This window comes from Cydia amplana, chromosome 17 (genome assembly GCF_948474715.1).
Source record: "Cydia amplana chromosome 17, ilCydAmpl1.1, whole genome shotgun sequence".
NCBI lineage: Eukaryota > Metazoa > Arthropoda > Insecta > Lepidoptera > Tortricidae > Cydia > Cydia amplana.
Genome location: NC_086085.1, coordinates 2,185,340 through 2,210,324, shown reverse-complemented (window position 1 = coordinate 2,210,324; position 24,985 = coordinate 2,185,340). Strand labels below are relative to the sequence as shown.

The 24,985-nt window shown below is 38.4% G+C and overlaps 1 protein-coding gene across 1 annotated transcript in view; it reads left to right on the top strand.

Moving 5' to 3' along the window:
- The first annotated feature begins 4,248 nt into the window (after positions 1-4,248).
- The window catches only part of LOC134656036 (neurexin 1-like), a 64,538-nt gene continuing 43,801 nt past the window's right edge, over positions 4,249-24,985 (top strand). The window contains exon 1 of the mRNA XM_063511552.1: positions 4,249-4,456. The gene's annotated coding sequence lies outside the window, so the exon portion shown is untranslated. The remainder of the gene's footprint in view (positions 4,457-24,985) is intronic.

The window sequence follows — 24,985 nt, the reverse complement described above, 5'->3', positions numbered from 1 at the left end:
TAGTGCTAGAAAGCTGCAATTTGGCATGGATATGTAAATCAATAAATCTGACAAAAGTCTTACAATAAAAATAGAACAAATTTTTTTTAGGGTACCTCCCCTGCTCCCCTACACGTAAAGAGGGGATGTCATTTTTTTACTGCTTCAATCCTACATTATGGAGTATCGTTGGATAGGTCTTTCCAATAGGGGTCTTCAACAATTTTTTTTTGATAAAGTGAATATTTTCGGAAATAATCATTCCGAAAGAAAAAAAAATGTGTCCCTCCCTTTTAACTTTTGAACCATGGGTCCAATAAATATGAAAAAAGTCGAAGAAATAGAACTTAAGAAAGACATTAAATGAAAACTATAGCGAACGTGAGCACTTCAGCCGTTTTTGAGTTATTGCAAAAAGTCTTCTATTCTTAGTAAAAACACGTAAGTACAAAGCGCTGCGAAAGTAATCCCTTTTGCTTGTAATGTATATGATATTTACTAATAGCCCCCGCGCCGTTTACCCTATTCTGATAGAATGGTAACTACGAAACCCTATACTGAATGGACCGACATGCTCTTGGCCAATTTTTTAAATTTAATAACTTGCGATAAAAGTGTAACTGCGCCATCTAGTGAATAAACACTTATCTAATTGTAAGGCCCACCGTAGGTGAAAACCGCATTCTAATTAGTTGATCTGTTTGGGATTACGATTTACGATACAGTTTAAACTCTTATGTGTCGAGAAACCCAAACTACTAACAAAAAATTAACAATCTGATACCTGATTTACTTAATGAAATAATATCAGTTACACAGGCCAATTCGTACGTATGAATTATGTTACAGCCTAATAAATTACATATGATTAGTTATCGTGCGTGTAGCTCGCGTCAATACATATTTATTTATTGGAATCATATAACTCTCTCAATTCAACCCTTAATGACAATAACGCAATCTATAAGTGAAATTCACAATGACATCGCCCAATCCCCGCTGCTGCAATCTCATGCTACACCAGCAACGCTGTAGCAGTAATGCTGCTGCAGCGTCGTAAACGGAATGTAATCTTAAATCTCCTGCGAAAAGTCATGTCCAAAAACAATCTTGACTATTAATGACCTCTGTAATCTGACTCGATGTTTCATAATAAGGCACACGACGCAATTCACAAAAAAGCAACTAAACGAAATTAATTGATTTCGTTTCATAACTCAATTAAATATCAATAATATCATAATCTAGCAAAGTCTAGGTACTTGCTGGATTTGTCCTTCTCGGCCTTCACGAGAATCTGGCTGATTCGTTATTATTATTAAGTAAGCTTTTATTTTTCTTCATTTTATGTTTCTTTCCTTTATGTTTCTTTTTTTTGTCTCTTACTTTCCGTGATTATTTCTCACTTGATGGTTTCATCGGAAGATCAGCGCTGGAAGTCGCCAGCAACATGCTGAGATGGGGCCATTTCGTGACACTTTATTTTTCACTATGTTATTTCTATGTATGTCTTTTGTCTGTGTGTTTACGAATAAAAAACTATTCTATTCTATAATTGGAATTGGAGAGAAGCATGACGCAATAAAAAAGAGGCCTAAGTATGCTTAGCAGTTCCACTCACTGCTGAATAAATAGATACAATACAATACAATACCATTTATTTCTCTCATATAAGCTTACAGTAGTTTACCAATTCGCTTACACGGTAAAATAGAAGATATGACACATTAACAAATTATAAATTCAAAGAAGTAAAACTCAATGAAAAATCATTTATTTACAAACAAGATATATACAGTGTATTACTAAAAGAAATTACATGTACAGTGAAAACAAAACCAATAGAAATATAGAGCAGATAGGAAATCAAACACAAATAGCAGCATAGCCTTAATAGATAAATAGGTAGATAGATAATATATAATTGGACCTATTGTATATTATGTATGTTGATAAAACATTACTCGTAATGCCGTCAGAAGCACGTGGTCAAAGCCTGTCGCGTTATTAACCATTGTATAAAACCAATTTCAAAGTAATCTTTCGTTTTCGCAGTCTCACAATAAATTACCCAACGTTTCATTCATAAAGCGAGAACCTCAAATTCTTATTTCATTGATATCTTTACGGCCAAAGAGGGATTTACACTCAATTTTGACTGCATCCCGCTCAAATTTTCCGACCGCGTTCTGCCGTACTATGTACAGTTCTAAAAGGTCATATCTTCTTTAAATTCCTATGATATTCTTTCGTTTCTCTTTTGATCAGAAATAGGAGGAAACCGAGATACCGAGCGAGAGTACTTAGCGGTCATATTTGCTGGTGACGAGTACATTGAAGGTTTTGTTACATTTAGGGAGAGTTTGTTAAGTTAGGTGCGGCAATGGATAGGGGGTGGGATTAGGGGTTGATGGAAAACGTGAGAGGTGAGAGGTAACGGTGAGCGTTACAAAGTGTGAGCCTTTTGTCTAGATTAGGGGGAGTTTTCCTTACTGCGTTTTGGTAGGTTAGTTCGGTGATAAAAAGATAAAAGCTTTACTTACGTAGAAGTTAACATGTAGTCTAGGTTATTAGTATCAAGTAGGTATAAGTAGTAGTAGTAGTAATACACTTTATTGTACAAAAATAAACCAAAAACATGAAAAACACACACATTATTTGTACAAAGGCGAACTTATCCCTTTCAAGGATCTCTTCCAGTTAACCTAAGAAAGTATCACTACATAGTATAAACCAAAGTCGCTTCCCGCTGTCTGTCTGTCCCTATGTATGCTTAGATCATTAAAACTACCCAACGGATTTTGGTATGTTTTTTTATTAATAGATAGAGTGATTCAAGAGGAAGGTTTATGTATAATTAGTTAAGAGCCAACAGGACGGTCATTTCTCCATACAAACGTACTCGACCGTTTCCTCCGTGGCTTTAGAAGCTACAGATTTTTGTTTTTTAAGGCGCTAGAGCCCTTCAAACATGGCCAAGCCGGAGCGGGTCGCTAGTTTAGTATAATTTCAATAGCTCTGGGATGTCTCGACGTACGCTTGATATGCTGATATGTAGTCGAAGGCGAACTCACTCACTCACAGGCGGACGTCTTAAAGCCTTACACCTTCCGTCATTGCGGTGCTAATAGAACTGAGATTCTGTCAATCTGTAGACAATGCACTACCGCCGCGGGATGAGGTAACGGGGCGGAGGCGGGGTTGCGTGGCCATTTTGTAATAAATTCTAATCTGTTTCTCTGGCTCCGGTCTCTAGCAGCTCCTCGGTGGATGTCGCCAAGGATGGCAATGCCCTTTACGAATGCGCCTCCACTTCAGTTCGAAACTGAGTAAACTAAATCGACCACGGACCGGGCTGTAACAACCCAATAAGGCTGCAGTTTTCTTCAGCGGTCTATCTAAACAATTCACAATTAGTACAAATAGATAAATGTAAGTTTGAATTGGCCAACAGGTGCTGCCTTTTATAGGTAACTAACATTCGTTGTTTTTAAAGTAGTTCCAGTTTTTTTGCCGCTCATCAATCCTTGCTTTCTTACGACGATACAACCCATTTCTACTTCGCATTTGCAATTGTTTAACTTTCAGCTCCTTATAAGCGTGTACGGGTTTTCGTTAAAAAAACGGGTTGCACTCCGGGAGTGCCGACAGAAGTGAAAACTCAATGACTAGTCCAAAATGTCTGCACTCTGCAGCACTATGTATAATTGACCCATCCTCCTTTCTATTGAAAAACTTTAGTTCCGAAATTGCTGGCCAGTGAGCTTAAATTTGTAGCGTTAATTGTTTAAAATTCGAATAGAAATTGTAAAGTTACCTTGCAGACCTCGCATCTAAATATGGTCATGATATTTTGAGTTTTATTCACCAGTACTAGAGTTCACTTTTATTAGCGATTACATCAAGATGTAGTTTTATTGAATTATATTTGAGTGATATAAAGTTAGAATGTAACTGTGAGATCCTCGTATTTCAGCCCGTACAAGATTAGAACCTTTTTCATGTAATGTCATTGAGTTTTTCTTTATTGATTTAAATGCCGTCTAAATGAGTGGCCATCTAAACCTTACGGTCACGTGATCGCCTTACGGTCACGTGATAACCTTACGCTGTCTCGAGTTTATCATTATTTCCCCACCTCAAAAAGTGCCCAGCGCCGCTAAAGAAGTTTTCACTTCAAAAATACAAAATATGTTCGTGCGATTCTGAGTGCCCTGGGCCGAAGGCTTTCTGCGCTTGGTAAAGCTCCATCCGCGCCCACAAAACTCCCGCATAACCGTAGGGCGGGCTGCGCGCGCATCGTCCGCCATTTCTGTCTGCAGTTGTCCTCAGCGCGGCCTACTCGCGCCATGCACTCACACGTTACGTAATACATTAAAAAAAACAATCCCACCTTTTCTCTATGACTCTGTGAAGTGACCATCGATTAGTGTGTGTTTTTTTGCGCGCGCGGACCATGGAACTTTTTTAATCGCATGTACGTATGTAGATTATATTATTGACGCGTTTTTGTGTACGATTTTCATGTCGGTTTTTGTGAATTGTACCCAAGATTGATCGGAAGCGGTTCTGGACGAGGGTTATACTGTGTTTTGTGTGTGTTTTATTGATCTTTGGATGGATTTAGTGTAAGTTTTGGTGTGTTTGATGCTTTGTTCCGTGTGGTAAATTTGATGTCATGCTAAGTTTCCTATTTATGTTACGTTTTCTTTTTTATTGATCTGCCTCTTATAGAAACCAAGTCAAAACATACCAAAGTGCATTTAGATGATGTATCTATCCCGAATACTATTTAGGTATTAGGGATGTATAATCAATGAAACTATGAATTATTCGAGAATAGTGGACCAAGCAACGTTTAGAATCTAGAACGTATCTACCTACAACAAGCGAACAGGTATTATAGGTACCTAGTCAATTATTTTAAACCCGGAAGTACATTATTTACTTGTTTCCTTCCACTATTATATTATTATTCATAAATTCATACTGAAATTGAAAAGTCGCTCTAATAGGATACTCACTACGATAAGGTTCTAACTGACGTTAATTTTGAATTGCTAATACTTACCTACTATAAGTGTGTAGTTACATCTCGTTCCTTATTATGACAAACGAAAGTGACGCAGCTATACAATGCGATGACAAACCACGAAGTAGGTAGTTGCTGCCAGTGCCAACCCTTTAAAGCGCAAAACATAGCCGAGGTTTAAACCTTCTTGCTCGATAGTCCTAATGATTCTGGTTAAAAAATAAATAAAAAGAGGTTCAGATTAAGTATTAATACAATAAATTATAGTATTAACCTGGCTAACTATAGTACATTACATACCTAGTGTAAGGGTAAAAACACCAGAGCACCATTTTAAACAATATTTATTAGGGAATCACAATAATAATCAGAGTTTTGGACTTAGGTAATACGCGACGCCGATCACGCGCAAACACCGATCTCTAGATGACAGACGTCATAATGCTGCCCCATTCCCGGCTCTCGTAGTGATGTCAAGACCGCTGTTTTACGATGCCGCCTTTTAGCTCGGCCATCGCCTGACCCGACCAGCGCCCCGCAGGTCACTGTCATCAGTGCAGCCATTGAAGTCTGCCACAGCCAACGCAGTCGCAGCAAGCTGGGTCTTCACCAGGTGGATGTAGCCTCCACCAGTTCAATATTCTGCGAATTGAACAAGCACCTTTTACGCTCAGCCGATATACAAGCCTTGGTCCGTTTGAATAATTCGACTCGAGTTCCGTTGAAACGGTCTATTTCGTTATTGTCAACTTACACCAAGATATTTAGTTCTATTTCAGTCGAATTGGAGTAAGGGCTTAAGCCGACTGAACCAAATGTAAGAAAGCGTGACCAGGCTAGGTACCAAATAATCCGTGGTATGAGAGGTGTTAGGATATGCAAGTCTGCTCAGCACTTGCTTGAAATACACAAAAGGCTTAATTCACGTGCATATGACACCAAGAGGATATAAATACCAATTAATTAATTATGCAAAATAATAAAATATTGCGATGAGCGTGACATCTAGCGGCAGGTAGATAAACCACCCCCTTTTTTTGTAACACCATCTAACATAAATTATTTTCTTGTGAATAACGTCATATAACCTTGAAGGATTTATTAGATTTTGATAAATTTCTAGCATGTATACCCATGCAGCTAACCCAAACCTTCCATTGAGCGGTGCGTTCATACTGACCGCTTAACGTAACAATGACTATTTGTGTCGTTTTAAAAGCAAAGACTTGGAACAAACTCACAATTGGCTTCTCCGTTGTAGGATGTAAGACTCCCTCGCATGCGCGCACAAAAATGCGTACAACTCGTGAGAGGCTAACATGGGACACGTCTCATGCATGTGCGGAGCTGCCTAGGCTAGGACACCACTGCCCTTGTAGGCGCAACGACCGTAGAAGTCAGCCCTTCACGATAAGGTTGTCACGGAGCCCGGTGCACGCACTCGCTCCAACTGGGTATTTCGAACAGGCACTCCCTCCAACTCTACTGGATCCGGTACTTCGCCAGCGATCCCTAGAAGGTATAAGTGCAAGCAACCCTTTCAAGGTAACCTTGAGATCATCAGTCTTAAGGTCATTAAAATATCCTTTTGTAAACAAGGTCTCAAGCCAACCTCTCAAGGTCAACAACAAATAGTACGATACGATATAGATAAAACATTTATCGGTAGTAGAATAATGGTCCTCTTAAGGATAATATCATATCGCATGCAATGGTCCGCCTCTTAAAGCCTGCACTGCAGATACCAGGAACAAACTAGCCTGTTAAAGATAGTCTTGTATCACATGCAATGGTCCGCCTCTTAAGGCCTGCACTGCAGATATACCAGTAACAAAATTAGCCTATTAAGGATAATCTAAGCTCACATGCAACGGTCCGCCTTTTAAGGCCTGCATTGCAGCAAATACCAGTAACAACCATCCTCTTAAGGATAGTCTTATATCACATGCAATGGTCCGCCTCTTAAGGCCTACACTGCAAATATCAGCAACAACCACCCTCTCAAGGATAGTCTTATATGACATGCAATGGTCCGCCTCTTAAAGCCTACACTGCAAATACCAGTAAACAACCATCCTCTTAAGGAAAACAACCATCCTCTTAAGGATAGTCTTATATCACATGCAATGGTCCGCCTCTTAAAGCCTACACTGCAAATACCAGTAAACAACCATCCTCTTAAGGATAGTCTTATATCACATGCAATGGTCCGCTTCTTAAAGCCTACACTGCAAATACCAGTAAACAACCATCCTCTTAAGGATAGTCTTATATCACATGCAATGGTCCGCCTCTTAAAGCCTACACTGCAAATACCAGTAAACAACCATCCTCTTAAGGATAGTCTTATATCACATGCAATGGTCCGCCTCTTAAAGCCTACACTGCAAATACCAGTAAACAACCATCCTCTTAAGGATAGTCTTATATCACATGCAATGGTCCGCTTCTTAAAGCCTACACTGCAAATACCAGTAAACAACCATCCTCTTAAGGAGAGTCTTATATCACATGCAATGGTCCGCCTCTTAAGGCCTACACTGCAAATACCTGTAACAACCATCCTCTGAAGGATAGTCTTATATCACATGCAATGGTCCGCTTCTTAAGGCCTACACTGCAAATACCAGTAACAACCATCCTCTGAAGGATAGTCTTATATCACATGCAATGGTCCGCCTCTTAAGGCCTACACTGCAAATATCAGCAACAACCACCCTCTCAAGGATAGTGACAAGCAACAGGCCGCTCCTTAAAGCCTCTGTTGCGATTACCGGCGCCAGGAAGTAGCCTATTAAGGATAGCATCCCTTGCCAAGACTAAAGTAACAGCCCTTCTTAAAGAGCACATAATAATTAAAGCTCTATAGCAGACATTGAAGAGAGTAAGTAATATAAATAAAATAATCACTCAGTTCTCAATCCGAGTGTCTAATAAAATTAATCAAGCACAATGTGTTTATTTTAGTCGGCAAACCCGTTAGCAAAACACATAAGTATGACAACAGTAACCCAGTTCTAAATCTGGGATAAAACAAAATCACAACTCGATTCCAAACTCGAGAGTAAGTAATATAAATAAAATAATCACTCAGTTCTCAATCCGAGTGTCTAATAAAATTAATCAAGCACAATGTGTTTATTTTAGTCGCCAAACCTGTTAACAAAACACATAAGTATGACAACAGTAACCCAGTTCTAAATCTGGGATAAACAAAATCACAACTCGATTCCAAACTCGAGAGTAAGTAATATAAATAAAATAATCACTCAGTTCTCAATCCGAGTGTCTAATAAAATTAATCAAGCACAATGTGTTTATTTTAGTCGGCAAACCTGTTAACAAAACACATAAGTATGACAACAGTAACCCAGTTCTAAATCTGGGATAAAACAAAATCACAACTCGATTCCAAACTCGAGAGTAAGTAATATAAATAAAATAATCACTCAGTTCTCAATCCGAGCGTCTAATAAAATTAATCAAGCACAATGTGTTTATTTTAGTCGGCAAACCTGTTAACAAAACACATAAGTATGACAACAGTAACCCATTTCTAAATCTGGGATAAAACAAAATCACAACTCGATTCCGAACTCGAGAGTAAGTAATATAAATAAAATAATCACTCAGTTCTCAATCCGAGTGTCTCATAAAATTATATCTCAGTTCCTAATCTGAGAATATACTCGTAGTCAGTTCTTAATCTGAAAACGGTACCTGAAATAACAGCATTTGCCCTTAACATGGGAAATATAAAATAATAAGCAGTTGCTACTATGCAACCAATTGTAAATGATCATGTGCAACTTGGCTTGCCTCTTCCGTGCCCCTAAATAAAACCAACATTGAACTACAGTAGAGCCTGAACAGAAGTTCATGTTATCGAGGTTCCTCTCTTACCCAGGTTCGCCTTATCGAGGTTTCACAAATTGTATTTTTCAACCATCATGAAGTGTATATTGATAATGACCAATCAGTCAAATCATGGCACATATGCTTAAACCATAAAGCTTCCAATCCCAAGACACACATGGTTGATTTTCTCCAGCTGTGCATGTGCATTTTATGTGTAGATAACTCAACACATCATCATCCAGGTTAACTTATACCTGCACAAAACTAAATAATTTTGTTAAATGCCATGCAAGCACACATTGTAAGATAAATGAGTTCATAACATAATAAACCACAATTTATGCATTTTTCAAAACAATGAAATACATACTTAGTGAACCCACGAAATTTGTGAAACATATTATTATTTATAACTTCTGATTTATGAAACCCAGAAGTAATAAAAGTGTACTGTTTATTAATGCAAACGGTACCATAACACACTACAAGTTCAGACGAAAACCGTCAATAACTTCAAAAAGTAGCTCATGACATGATATTCTTCGGTCAATGTTCATTAGCAGTGAATGGGTTAAAATAGTTATTTGGAAAGCTTTAACCAAGCTATTTACCTTCGTTTAATATTCACCCATAAAACACTTATCGGACTGGAACGTTTAGAGTCCAGTCGCACTTGTATGTAAAAGACATGTATCATGTAGACCGTCAATATCCATATTGACTCCTGAAAGTATTTACCTCGCTTACCATAGCAACAACCTGCTTTACCAGTGTCATACTCAGCTCAGTAAATATCTTGTTCAATATGTCCATCTCTTTGACAAGATTTTAACCTTGGAAATTCATCAAACTTCATCAGTAATAAAGTTTTGTTATCTATATGCATCTGAAAGATACTGTTAGATCACAAATGATTATCATTGTCAATAACTCAAACACTTGACATTGTTGTCATGCCAATAACTTTCATTAGTTTGGTAAGTCTGTTTAAATATATGTCTTTGGTTCATTTTATAACATGACATTTTGTGATAAATATTTGCAATGCAAACTTAAACCAACATCCCAATGAACAAAACAACAACCACAACATACTATAAGCTGTATGCAATTAATTTGTATAAACATTCATAAGATTTTTCATACATAGAACCAATCAATAATATGTACAGACAGAAATTTTCTCAACATCTCAAATGATTTACTGCCTTATTTATCAGTATGTCTGCAGCTTAGTGTTAATTGCAAAGATGCAGGAGGTTATATGTGAAATGAACTGGCTTTTAAAATATTCAGTCCGAGGAGGCTCCGGATACATGGAGTGACTACATTTGTCACAGACACTACTAACCAGCTTGAAATAAATGTCACCTTTCGCTTATTCACAAAGCGCATTTTACTAACCACACACAGTCAATGTAACACGTACTGACCGTTAGTATACATGTACAACATGAACAAACATTTTATTTCTAAATAAATACCTCATTTTCCATGACATCGGAGATTAGTCACTTATCAACATATTTTCTCCATATAATGAATTAGTTGAACACTAGGACATATTATACCTGGCATCCATAACCAAATAATTTTGAAATATTAGCCATGTCCATCCGGGTTCATTACAGAGGCCTGACCTGATAGCCACTCTAGTGTCTTCAACGACGGTATGGTCGTTCCATTCAAGAATCATTGCTGTCAAATTTCTGGAAATTACACAGACCAAAAACATACCAACAAAGCATTATTTCAGTTGCAATAAGCATGTGTAATATCACACACACACATATGAAACAACAAGTAATTTCTCCTCATTGTCATTGTTCCAGTGTTTTTGAAAACATGAAATCTATTTTAATTTGATTGAAAGGATAAAGTATTAAATAGCACTCATTGTTAATCATGAAAGCATATTACCACCATACATATAGCATCAATCAAGGCTACATTACCAAACTTGTTTTATATGCTTTTTACTTGAATGTAAATTTCACCACGACACAGACTTTAGAAAATGTTCATAGCATTTTGTTAATATGTCATGTAGACATACTTAATCACATTATGTTATGTATCTGAAAGCACATAGATTACAAAAATAACACAACATATAAGTGAGGCAGTGAATATTTACCACTATGACCCCGGAGCACTGTTAGGTGTTGGATCGACAGACTTCTTACCTGAGTTAACTTTTACCTGAGTTACTCTATAATCCCAAGGATTTATTTCATTCATACCAATATCAAAATTCAATTGTACCTAATGGTATCTGTCAGCTTATGTCTTGTGATCTTCTGCTGTGAATATTGTAATACATACATGCCAGCAGCTTTATTACACTGTCAATATGTTTTATTTTTGACAGTCATGATCATTGATGTACATAAACTGAAATAGGTAGGTATCTGAAATCAAACACAAAACACACAAAACACACGGCAAAGGTACGATACGCCAGCCAATAGCCGGCACAGGTTAGTTTTTAGGTTATTCTTGTAGGTATGATTTTGACACCAATCTTGGACTTTGTATATTTAAGTCCCTAACTGATGAGTGGTGTTGGTGCATTTACTCATTACAATCAGATTAACGATTAGAACAATGAAACAAGGAAGGACTACGCGCGGTAAATTTCGTAATGTCAATTTCGACAAATTATATCGTAGTAGGCGGGAATCCACTATCGCACTTCTGAAGCTGTAAGGGTAAAAACACCAGAGCACCATTTTAAACAATATTTATTAGGGAATCACAATAATAATCAGAGTTTTGGACTTAGGTAATACGCGACGCCGATCACGCGCAAACACCGATCTCTAGATGACAGACGTCATAATGCTGCCCCATTCCCGGCTCTCGTAGTGATGTCAAGACCGCTGTTTTACGATGCCGCCTTTTACTAGGGAGGTGAATTCGTGAATGCTCCAGATCACAGGTGTTTGTGGCCCGAACGGAACCGTGCAGAGTTAACTTAGACGGACTCTAAACACTTATGGTAATATAATGGCAACATTAAGGTTTACAAGGGATTTTAACCGTTAATTTAACCATTGCAACAGTTGTTATTTTAGGTAGCCCCCAATTAAATAGTATTTTGGCTTGCTGCCCATTTCCATTCATGATTACTCGAAAAGTGCAGTAAGTCATGCGAAGTGTTAAGTTATGGACGTTATATGGTAAATTATTCAGGTTTTGTTTAACACTAGCGACCCGCCCCGGTTTTGCATGGATTACACAAAACCTTAACAAATTAAGTATACACCTACACCTTCCTCAAGAATCACTCTATTGATGTGGAAACCGCATGGAAATCGTTTCAGTAGTTTTTGAGTTTATCGCGAACGTACATACATACAAACAGACAGACGCGGCGGAGACTTTGTTTTATAAGGTGTAGTGATATATACAGCTTTTTGCTTCGTTTGTGGTTTGTGTTCGTCACAGCGGAGATGGACCTCTTAGCATTGGTTTGCAATCCATCTAGGAGAAGATACTCCAAAATTAAATACCGTAAGGCGCGAGTAGGGTCCACCCTGAAATAAGCGGCAGATTCCTGCAGCCGACCTGCCTCCACACGTATTAGCTCGCCTTTCCTGTGGGTTAAGACAGTGAAGCCGAGAGGGTAATGCAGGTGCTGGGCATCCCTGCGTTTCTTTAATTCCGTCCCAGGCGGTGTTAAGTCTGGAGAGGTCATTGTCTCTCCGATTTGCACCATAAATTGTCTGCAATAGACGCAAAGGCCAATGGAGTGATATATAAAAGCTGTTGGAGCACGATTATTGGAGAGCAAAGTAGGCAAATACGGTATGCTCAGTTTGTTAATAAACTGTTCGCGTAGCCAATTTAACTTGAGGGCGAAATACCGTTGACGGACGGGCGGGCCAATATGAATACACTTCACATTCCTTAGAGAGCTGTAACAGGGCTCTTGGGCATGCCAATATTGCCTTACCAATATTAACTATGTACCTATAGATTTTTGTACGTGACCTTTAAGTAATTTAAGGTCTTAACTTGACCCAAAACAAAAGACAATTTTTTTTTGCCATTTTTTTTTACAACATGTAATTAAAACCACAATTCTTTTAGATATTAGATTTAAAGGTCGTATCAAAACCAAACGTCATTCCACAGTTTAAAGTGTCATTCTATGGAACTTGCTAACTATGTAAACAAAAGTCACTAGTAAATTGATATTTTTTTGATATTGTGGTTTGTTTACATAGTTAGCAAGTACCATAGAATGACACTTTATGGCTCCTCTACACGATGGGCCAGCGCCGGCCACTCCAAGGGACGCAGCCATGCGGTAGAATGAGATAGCAATATCACTTGCTCCCTCTAACGCATAAATGCGTCCCTTGCCTTGGAGTGGCCGGCGCTGGCCATCGTGTAGAGGAGCCATTAGATGTGCGAGGCAGGAAGTTTCTGGAGAAACGCACAGTTGAGGACTGACAACCATCTAAGTGGTGAAGATGAAATTAAAATTGCAAAATCCTACCTTCATTTGTTTAGGTTGTACGTCTGTCTGTATCTATTAATATCTATACAATTTACACCTTAATTTTCATACATACCAACTTCACTACATAGTATAAAACAAAGTCGCTTCCCGCTGTCTGTCCCTTTGTATGCTTAGATCTTTAAAACTACGCAACAGATTTTGATGCGGTTTTTTAATAGATAGAGTGATTCAAGAAGAAGATTTATGTATGTATAATTTGTTAACCCGTGCAAAGCCGGGGCGGATCGCTAGTACCTTATACATCGATAAATAATTGAAAGGCTTTATCTGCGGAACGCGCACACTATCCGGGATGGAATTCCGGCGCCCGCCGCGCTCCGGATACTGCACATTTAGCCGACCTCCCATCTATTCTAGCTAGCTATGTACCTGGATACTGAGCATTTCGGCATTTCTGTTCTAGCTGGCTAGGTGCTTACTTAGATAGCAATTGGGGTCCGGTAGGTCGGCCCAGATACCGCTGGGGAGTGTGATGGAAGCGGATCTGCGTCAGCTTCAAGCCGATAATTAGCAGGAAACGGCGCAGTATCGGGAAAAGTGGTGTATTAGTTAGTTAGTTATGTTGATTTAGGCGGAGTATGCCACATTCTTAAGCCGGGTTCACATTTGTCTGTCGTGTTGTGTTGTGATGTATCAGAACGGTATCGGTTTCATACACCGTCACAACACACGGCATCAGAGAAATGTGAACGCAAGTATATTAAATGTATGAAACCGATACCGTTCTGATGCATCACAACACAACACGACAGACAAATGTGAACCCGGCTTTAGGAGGTCACTTTCGAGTTGGGTTACGTTCTGAGGACGTCACGTACGTACGGACGTTATAACGTTAGCTATAGGAGGAATATCCCCATTATAAATCCTGGCATTATCTTCGGAACGCGCGCTCAATCCGGATTCCCGGAATGGAATTCCGGTATCCCACCGCGCTGATTCCGCGTTCCGGATACTGCACATTTAGAAATCCTTCTATCTATTCTAGTTCTTTATTCTTTATTCTTTAAATAAATACAGGTATACGTTTACAGCTCTAGATATGCCATAGAGATTAAAAAAAGGCCTGAAACTATACTAATTTACATAGGTACTCGTAGAGTTAAAAAAAAACTACTTTGTAAATCCTGATACTATACTAAAATTAGTTAGGATGTTTTTAAACTCAACCTATGTAAATACAATTCTATGTTATGTACCTGGACACTGTACGTTTAGGCATCCTCAGCCTCACATTATAATACCTAAGTGATTCAGTGGGTACAAAATTAGAAGTTTTACTTAGTTAACAAATTGACCGCTAACATTTCATAGAAAACCTTGCACTTAGTTCTTGGCAATTATATGTAATTAAGAACTTACTCAAAAGTAATATATCAGTCGTGTAACTTCATGATAGGTTAGGTTAGATCACAAATTACTATAAGAACATACTACGGTTAGATTATGTTATATAGATGTAACTTTTTCATGATGATGTGGCCAACGGATCCTTTGAAATACATGAACTAGTTCCCACATCATGAAATGATCATTCCTAGATCTAACAAACACACTACCAAACAACAACAACAAACTAGGCAAAAACAGATGTTATTATTTCACCCAAAAGCTCGCCTATTTCGGTATAAATACTAACCGGATTGATGACGCGACCGCGGCACCCACTCATTCCCCTCATTGCGGATTCTGCACATTTGCGGCTTCATGTTATCTGTCTTCATCCGCAATTGTACAGTGTGGGCGAAAATAACCCGAACAACTTAAAACGCGTTACTCGTGTTGCAACTAAAAAAAGTTAAACACAAAAAGTTAAAGTTAAAAGTTTCGACGTCAAAAAAAGTAAACATATTTTGACGTCGACTGTACCACTGTACCATAAAAATTTCATGATTCCTTATTGTAGACACTCCATCTGCCTAAAAAACGCCATAAATTAGATAGAAGATATTACGAAACGCTCATTTAGACAAAGACCAATCATTTATACAGCCTCATATAAACCTAGGCAAGAGTGAAAAATTACGTCAATTATTCTGCGGAGTAAGATACCCAAAATGTTCCTACAATCACAGAACCTCCATTATTACGGGAACAGGAAAAAAAAGGATCCGTGTTCCACAATAATGTATTTAAATTACAAAAACGGGCAGCCCGGGACACGGAAAAAGCATTCTCGGGAAGATTACACTCGGAATTATATTTTATAGGAATTTTCCGGAAAACACTCTGAAGTGAGTATTATATTCTTCTGAGTATTATATGCTCTGAACCTCATTATTGTTACTGACATTTAACAGAGTTCCATATTTAGGCATTAAGGTGCAGAGCGTTCAGCCGGATAAAAAAAAGTAGCGCTTTAACAGACCGTAAAACGGTTGCCAAAAATATGAAAAGCAATCTTGAGTTGAACTTGAACGACGGGACTTAATTAAGTTTTAAATTTACCTCCGACGTTTTGAGGACGGCGTTGTCGCTGTGGTCTCGGAGAAGACTGCCTAAAGTTGACATCAACATCTTCTAGGTGAGCGAGTTTTTCGAACTACCCGCACTTGGTCTATGACTTTGTTTGTCGCCTAGTTATTTGGGCCATACGGCCATACCCACAGGTATATGACAATTAAGTCACCAACAGAGACTGACCTGGCCTGACGTTAATAACAACAAAACATTTAACGACTTACTTTACCCACTAATAAATAAAATGAAGCTATGCAGAAAAACGTTCAACCAACATCACAAAAACCCGTTCGCCTTTCGCCACGAAACGAACGCCAAAGATGCATCGTTGCCATCAACTAACCTTATTAACACGGAAAATAATGCAACAGAGCTCGTAACAAGCTAAATCGGCTCCATTATTTATCCGTTCTTCCGGAAAAACTTATGAGATTAACCACTGAGTGAAATATGCCACCGCCACGCACGCCATTACTCTGGAATCCCGCCGAATACAAGAATATGGCGGCGCCAAGTTAACCGGTGCCGTTATGGGCGGCGCTACTGTGTATTGTTTTATTCCGTTTTCCTTCACAGCTTATTTAGTACTTAATTTAGCCGCGCGCATTAATAAGTTTGTACTGTGGTAGGTGAGGCGGGCTATGGGTACTTTTTGTTTTCGTTTGGGAATTATGAGAGGTTAGGTTGTTGGCGATAAATGAAAACAGTATTTTGATGCGTGATCGAAATATTTACGCGTTTTTATATAGAATGGGGGAAAGCACCTGTCGATTTGATTGTCTTCATATCCCGATTCTCTACATATACTTGGTCAACCAGATCTTGACAGTAGAAAAAGGCGGCAAATTTGAAAAATGTAGGCGCGAAAGGATATCGTCCCATAGAAAATTTGAATTTCGCGCATTTTTTTACTGACAAGATTGGCTTGACCAGCTATAAAAAGGGATTTTTAAAAACGATTTTAATAGGTCCCCTTTTTATAAAGACGTCAGGGCGTTCTATAATTATATAAGCGTCAGTTGACAAAATGCCTCATTTCAGTCTTACGGACGGTAACTGGGGTTTGAATCCGAGATCTGCGATTTGAAAGTTTGGTTACCACTAACGATTCTGCTTAAGATATTAGATACCAACCAAGTAATTTTTTTAGATGCCAGCCTATTATTTCAGGCCCTTTAATAATTTTTATGGTAGACTCAATGTGACAAGTTAAGCTAAAAACAGGTCGAATGTGTCGCGGGACTCCCGGAATGTGCGAGTGTGTACACTGGCCCTCATTAAAGCAAAGTTTTTGACCTCTTTCGCGACTCGACCCTCATCTGTCGGTTTGTTGTCTAAATAGTGTCATCAAAGCTAAACTTTCATACTTATATGCCATTTAGGTTTATTTTCGTCGTCTATAGTCTAGCCCACAACACAAGCTTTAAGGCTTCTACAGACCTTGCGACAAATGGAATGTGAATCATGCCAAGAAGTCACAGCGGTACGATACCGATCTGACAGTGTCAAAAGAGACGTTTTATTGTTGAAGAAATGTCACTTTTGTCACTGACAGATCGGAATCGTACCGCTGTTCGAATCGGGCCGTAGGCCGAAAAATTGTCCTGTAATATTCTCTGGAGATCGTTTCTAATTTAACAATTTGAGGTTCACTCTCTAACAAAACGCGTCTAATACGACAGATATGACCGCTAGGTGGCGCAAGCGAGAGCAGGCGTCCGTTCCGTAGCGGTGGCAACTACTATGGCTAGACACCAAAATTGGTGTGGGCCGCATGTACTTGTAGCGACGCGACGAAATCGCGGAGTGAGCCACGCCTGCCTTAAGTAAGAATTTTAGGCTAATCTCACTTTTAAATGAGACATTCGCACGAAATCTGTGAGTACGCAAATTTCGTAATATTTGACTCGGAGCCGGAGTTATGAGCCTCGGGGGCTCAAATTAAACAACCCTAAACAAATTAGGAGAACATAGTGCTTCTAGTTGTCATATGTATTTATATCATACGAAACATGACATAAAAACAGTGAAGTCTGTGAAAAATAAAGAAAGATAATATACAGAGATTAACATCTAGATGCAGACAGTACTGCCCTGATATTTATACCGCCGAGGGTTCAATCCAGCATTTCATCTACCTCGCATTAACCTAAATTACACCTTACTACTCACGCGTTACGGTCTAATGTTGATTAATCGCGGACACAGCCTACAGATAAATCACTGTAAACAATAGGTCATCTGTGTAGATAGGCTGGGGCATGAAATATGTTAGTTATTGTGTAAATGTAGGTTTGGAGCGTTTTGAAACAATAATGGTATTCCCAGGTTACATTTGATGATGAAAGGTGTTCATTATGACGTTCCGTAGGTTGAAATTAAATATTATAATATGCACCCAAATCTAATTGGTCAAACCAATTTGTCAGTCAGTAAGAACCATCAGGAAAACTATACTCATCCTTTTCTCTTGGGTGCTAGTACTACTGTAAGACAAAGACAGTATGATTCCCTCTGTCTATGTTAAACTTTATATAAGAAGGGTTTCTTAGGGTAGGTAGGTACATAATTACGAGTACCTATATTATTTAAATCCAGTTTATTTTACGCACTAAGTCAGTGGTTCCTAACCTTTTCAGTCCGGTTACCCCTATGATTTTACCCCTCCTCCCAATGGTAATAAAAAATAAAACGTGTACGTTTGTTGTATTGTTATATTAGGTTAGCTTATTACCCCCGTAAAATACCAGTTTTAGCCCCACGGGGGTAATTACCCCCAGGTTAGGAACCACTGCACTAAGTCAAAATATGATCAAAAATACGTTATTAAAATCTTTCAATTACTTCAGTTACACGGTGTACCTACATATACCTATTATGTTTAAAACCAGAGGTGCCCAACATTTACATTTTTTGTCCAAGTAAGATATTTTCTTTTTTTTTTCATCAGTTTTCGGTTTCCGCCCCCTTTTTAAGGGGGGCTTCCTGTTCTAGTCATACTTTTAGTAAACCATTTTCCTTCCTTGTCTGCCTTTGAAGTTGTAATACAACGTTTGGCGGACCGTTAAGATCACAAAGAATTACCAAAGGCGGGGCACAACATAAAAATAGTCTTTAATTTTGAATTAATATTTCACTTTGATCAAACGCTGAACATTTGTATATTTTATTCTTAAAATCCACAAAAGAATAAGTGTTATTCTATCCATTCCTTTAAAGGATGACTTACGCTAGACCGGGCCGGGGCCGGGCCGGAGCTTCCGACGCTTCGTTTTCTATGGAAAGCACCACGTGATCACCGATCAGCTGTCATAGAAAATGACGTGTCGGACGCATCGCACGGTCTAGCGTGAGTAGGGTTTGCACGACGGATCCGAAATGTATGGGAATATCCGCGGATCCGGATCCAGATCCGGATATTTTCATACATTTCGGATCCGGATTGCAAACCCTAAGCGTGAGTCTTCCTTAAAGGGACCCACTGATTAACAGTCCGCCGGACGGTATCGGCCTGTGAGAGAACAAAAAGTTGACAGTTCCGAACAACTGACAGGCTATATAGTGGAGGCCCTTAAGAGGATATATAGTGGACCACACATATATAGTGGTTCATATAAAAATTTTGTGCAAAAATTGTTTCAAATTATTAAAGTGCGTTTATTGTTCGTAATTTTTATTACCTATACACTTTATTTAGCTTCACTGCATACATTTCTGGTATGTTTGATTCCAATCTTATAACTTAAAGAACCACTTCCTGTTTTGTGATTCAGTTGAAATTTGGTGTACCCACATCCGTAATTCCGATGAGCAATAATGTATGCTAACATGGAGCTGATCATGATGCAGTCGGAAGGTAGCCAAGGGAACTCCTCGATGGAAGAGCACAAACCCATCGAGAGAAAGGTCTCGAGAAGTACTTGATATATAAGAAGTACAAACAGGAATAAAAGTGTGCTGCACAAACTTTTTTTTGACAGTTATTTGTTTTCTATCGATCGAAAGTCAAGAAATCAGGTTTAAAATCAATAAAGATACTAGAGAAATGCCTCAAGATTGCTAATAAAATTTTTGCCAACCATATTTTTAGCAAGTGCTACGATTTTTCAAAAACTCTCCTAGCTGAACCTACTGCACCATAAGGGTAAAAGATTTTACTCATTGTTTAGAATACAGAAACAAGTCCTACTGTTTGCAAGAGTATTGTGTCAGTACTATTAGTTATTCTGTGATTGTGTACTCGGCGGAATTTAAATGATTGAAGCCACGCCTTTGTTGCTCCGAGATTTACATTTTGCTATGAGAAAACTGGGCGGTTAAGAAAAATAATAATAACAACTAGGGAACAAATGAAATGGTCCCTTAAATTATCAAGGAAATTGACAGGTACAGCGTGGCAACATCGACGCCGCAACAGTAATGCAGCTGCGGTTGATATCCGAAGTATCTGAACGTCACGTTTGTAGAAAACATCAAATTAACTTTTCATAACTACACCTTATAAAACAAAGTCCCCCCCGCGTTGTCTGTTTGTTTGTGTCTTCGCGATAAACTCAAAAACTACCGAACTGATTTTCATGCGGTTTTCATGTATCAATAGAGCGATTCTTTAGGAAGGTTTAAGTGCACAATTTGTTAAGGTTTTGTGTTACCCAGGCGAAGCCGGGGCGGGTCGCTAGTATGACAGATTTTTCACGTCTTCGGTTGGCCCCATAGTAAAAATTGTTCATTATGACTTAGGTTCATATTCAATTGTGAAAGTAGGTATCGCTAGTCATTACAAATCTGATGCTTTTTCAGTATAATACTGACCGTAAAATAAAACTATTCTATTAATCAGACTTTAAATACAATTTAAAATTTCAACCCGCAAATGCGCAAAGCCAATACAAGAATTCATCATGTCGCCTTCAACACATAGCCGTAATAACTTCCGTTCCTGCACTTCCGCTACAGTTCCACATTTCTTACCTAAATGCACGAAAAGTTTTATTTTCTCCGAGTGTTCTGGTTTTGTCGGTCGAATTTTTCGTGAAAATTATGTTGGATTTCGTTTTGCTCGCGATTGCATATGTAAATATATATATGTACAGTCGCCATCAGATATATAGGAGCGGCTGAGGTGCTCAAAAATATCAGAACAGGCACTCTAACGCCTTGACAATACAGGCGTGTTCAGATATTTGTGAACACCTTGGCCGCTCTGATATATCTGATGGCGACTGTACAGTCAGCATCGAAAGGAACGGATCTACGGACTACGCGTCAAAACATTATCCCAATAGTGATTGATTAATCACATTACTGTCATATAAATATGTCAGGGCTCGTCAACCTTTAACATCGGAATAATTTTATTAATACCTTATACCTTATATAACACAATGACGTAACCCCATAAGTTGTATCTGGGCATACGCCCTTTTATATGAAAATAAATGTATGAACCTTTGTGGAAGCGATCGGGAGGAATTAATACGGGTCGGTGCACGCTTGGCTAGTCTGAGCATAGTTATGTATAAATAGATTGGTCATATCAGGATGTTAAGAGTAGATTTTAGAATTTATTTATGTATGGACGACCGGTCTGGCCTAGTAGGGACCCTGCCTATGAAGCCGATCAGCCTGTGTTCGAATCCCGGTAAGGGCATTTATTTGTGAGATATATTTGTATATCTGTGTAATGGGTGTTTTCTACGTACCTATTTAAGTATTTGTATATTATAGACATATAGTTGTCTGAGTACCCTCAACACAAGTCTGCTTGAGCTTAATGTGAGGCTTAAGGGGCCCACTGATGATAGTGTGCCGGACGATATCGGCCTGTCAGTTAAACGCAAAAGGTGACAGCTCCGAACAACCGACAGGCCAGTTAATTTGTGTAAAATGTCCTATAATCATAGAAGGTAGGATCCTATAGAAGTGGTATACGCGTGCCTCCGTGAGGGACAAAACATAGGCAATGCGACACTATGATTGGACGAATTTGTTGCCCACCATAATCCATACTAATTTATGGGGGGAATAAAAAAAAAGTGAGACTGTGACAAGGACAAACAATAATAGCGCTTTCGCCGCTACTCCTACTGAAAGACATAAGACTATTCCGTTCAGCCATTTCCCCCACCCCTCATGCCAGATCCAGTTAAAATACTAGATTCATGCCTATAATAGGTATTTATTTATTGATTTATGTAGGGGAGACTGGGGACACGTCATGCTTGAAATTTTAATGAATCATCGTTATATATTATATTATTCTGTTTATCATTTCCGCCATTCCGCCATTTTTATCCGTGATGGGTAAAGACGTACTCATACAATAACCGGGTAAACAACAGGTCTTACATCTGAAGAGCGATCTCGTCCAGTTTACGGCGCCATTCGTTATACCATTACACGCGGAGTGCGTCTGCTCTTTATTGCCGGATAAATGTCTGCAGCTGTTTGTAGTGCTGGGAAACGAGTCTTTGTCGTGAAAGAATCGAGTCTATGTAGTGTTGGAAAAGACTTGAGTCTTCTGAATCTTTAGGACTAGAATCCGGTTTTAGACGCTTGGCATTATAATTTTAAAACTGAAACGGGAATCGCGTGCACTTACTTTTATTATTTAGCCTGAAGTTTTGTCGTTTAGTTTGATGTTGACGCGACGTCGCGACGTGACATTACGTTCGTGGTCATAGGCAGACTCCGGCTAGCTAGCAGGTTGAGTCTGCCAGATATGATTTGAGCAAAAATATACCTACATTTGTCCGCGAAACAGCGAGTTGTCGCGCGGGTCTTAGGCCCAAGATACACTTGTAAGTTTTACTTACGTAAGTAGGGACACAGTTATACTACAGAATGAGAGATGAATATCGTTATTTCATTCTAACAATAGCTTTGACCCTACTTACGTAAGTAAAACTTACAAGTGTATCTCGGGTGTTATGCTACCGATTCGCGAGAGAGCTCTATGTCGCGGCGTTTTCTCGCCTGTCGACTGTCGCGCCCATCATGTGCTTCAAGTACAATTTTCATGATGTACTTACCTAAAGTTGCTGAAATAGGTACCAGTGAACAATTTCTGCGCCACGCTTCAAGAGAGTTAAAACTTTTAATGATAGAAAAGTGGATGAGTAGTTCGCTCGTAAATTGAAGCAATATTGGATAAAACTTGGACTACAGGGATTGAAATACTTAAACAATTTATAGAAATCTCTAAACATACATGTTCATATTTTATTTTTTCCTTTTTATTTTGGAACGTACCACATTAAAGTCTATAAATTGTATATACTTACAGATGCCAATCACAATGAAAAAGGTTGTAAACCTAGCGTGTTAACCTAGGTTGTAAACCTAGTGACTAGCGAGATCTGCACTTTAAGTGCAGATCTCGCTAGTCGCTAATAATGTTGTCACAGTTGCAATGGCCAAATTTGCGTTGAATAACGGCTAAGGTTTATTTGCTAAAATGTTACGATATAAAAATATTAACCGTAAAAATATACTCAGCAGATGTTTTGAGGGCAGCATTTCTTTTCGTTAGCATTTTCTTTGAACTGGCTCAAAAATAAGTATTTCTAAAGAAACGTCTTTTTAGCGGTGGTTATAAAAAATATGATGTTTAAAAATGCATTACTTTTCTGAAACGTTTTTTCTAATATTAATGTTTGCTAAAATATTAATTCGTGGTATACCTACTTACCTTTATCATTAAATTGAAGTTGAAATTTGAGAGTCGAGAAATTATAAAAATATACCTACCTACTCGTATATATTTTGCAAAAACCTTTGCCACTTTATGTACGTAACTGCGAAGAAAAAATCGTGAGGAATCTTAAGTCAATTCTTGGGATTATGACTTCGCCAAAAAAGGGGCAAACAATATTTACCTACGATTTTAACTCCTATTTTAATTATATATGAACACATTTATAGACGGGTCATTAATACCAAATACCAAAACCTATTTTAATACCAAAACAAAGCACGTAATAGGTGTCTCGGGCGACCACAGGGCGGGCTCCTTCTTGGCTCAAAGATTAAGTCTGGCGGTTCAACTTCAAAGGGGCAACGCCGCCAGCATTCTAGGTTCCATTCCAGAAGCGGGTAGCTTTGGAGAGATATTTTATATTTAGTTTTAGTTGTTATTTGTAGGTTTTATGTAAATATTGTTTCCTTCATGTATAAATAAAATTGCAATACAAAAAAAAGCACAAAAAGTTTAAATTACTCCAAATTAAGCGAAAGACTGCTCTTCAAGTTCCGAGGAGTACACTTCGAATCGCAAAAACTAGTTTGAACCGGCCAAAACCGGAGCGGTGCCAAGTTTCCGGACCGCTGGGGGCGTGGCCGCAGTACCAGGGAAATATTGTGACCACAATATTCAACGCCCATTTCTGATCAAGCAAAATATTTTTTTTATCATTAGAGTCTGTGCGGAAAGAGAAGAGTCGTGGAATGTATGGGGCCCCATACTCTAGTACTTATATTATTTTTATTATTTATTTACTTATGTGCATACAATTTACTGTATACATAATTAAATATTTAGGCAGCAAATAAAGCTTTATACGCGAATTTTTATTATTTTGAAGAAGATGCGGAGGCAGAAGAGGACGTTATAAAAATATAAAAAAAATCACATCATATACTCTGACCATATGCCAACATTTTCGAACTACCTACACGTCAGAACTGATTCTACAAAAAAAAAATGTTTTCGATACAAGCGTAATTACATATTACAAATATGGAACCCTAATAGAGACATTATTTATTGTAATAAGGGATCGGTTAAATATAGTTCCTTATCAAATTGACGTTTAAGTTTTCATCCCGTTAAAGTATTCCGTTCAGTCTTCCTTGAATCGTTGCAAAATCTAATTTAAGCATAGTCTATTCTGAAAGAAACGGGAAACTTAAAAAAGGTACAGAGTGTGGGTGGGATATAGTTGATTGTTAACCAAGGGTTGAAAGGCGTCCATTTCTGTCGAGAGGAAGACAAGGCAATTTCGCAAAATCAGTAATTGAATCGGAGACTTTACATGTGTGAAGATTAATAACCCCTAGCGAAAATCATTTAGATTGCAATATTTACGAAAACACACATATTTTAACAAACTGCAGTACCTAATTTT